We start from the raw sequence: 951 nt of genomic DNA on the forward strand, positions 1-951 counted from the left end.
TCCTGAAATTTTGAGTTTGATATTTGATTTACAAAAAAAGTTCTATGGTTCAAAAAAAAATTTTGTTCAATAGAAAAAAGAGGTTGGTAATGTAGGAATTCCCCTGTGTCGCATGCCCTTAAAGGATAGATTTTCCTTCTGTGCAATTAATCTGATGATGAAAAATATCCGTAATGCAGGGTAAACTTCCATACTCGCGTGAAATATTTTACACTAGTTCTATTCTACTTCATAATTAAAGATTCATACAAGAGAATAACTCCCTATCTCACGATCTATATTTAAACAAAATTTAAATCCATTTTCACCAACACACTCACTCCACGATTCTCACATACTCCGCCCAGGTGCATTTGGAGTTGGATAACGTCCCGAGACGCAGCCGCACCTGAGCTCAATGGATGCAAAAAAATTACATCCTGAAGCAGTTGGTACCAATATACCTTAAATGTCTAAGAACTGTGTAATAGTTAAAAATTGAAATTTATTTAAGTTACCTTAAGATATGAAAAATGTTTAGTAAAATTTAAGAATTATTGCAATGTCTGTAAAAATTAATAATTTAACAAGGACCTAATTTTAATTTATATTGTGTCCTAAATGTAACATATATTTGTTGGTAGTATATAAATTAATACTATCTCAAGAATAACCAAAATTTAAATATAGAAGAACCGCAAATGAAAAATTCGAAATGGATACTAATCGAAAAAGAAACGTATAGGGTTCCTAATTTCCGGAAAACAATTAACACTTGTGCATATAAAAGAATTTTTCGCGTATACTTGAAAACTTTTCAGAGAAAAAAATGCACTAGGAAAATAATCACCAAGGCTATATCTATCGATTCTAAATTAATTATCCTTTCTTCAGATTCCATTACGATTAGTTTCTGCTTGGGATTGATTTGGTATTCTAGATTTGTTTATTTTCCACCCATCCTAGCAAATA

This window comes from Belonocnema kinseyi, chromosome 6 (assembly GCF_010883055.1).
Source record: "Belonocnema kinseyi isolate 2016_QV_RU_SX_M_011 chromosome 6, B_treatae_v1, whole genome shotgun sequence".
In the NCBI taxonomy this organism is placed as follows: domain Eukaryota; kingdom Metazoa; phylum Arthropoda; class Insecta; order Hymenoptera; family Cynipidae; genus Belonocnema; species Belonocnema kinseyi.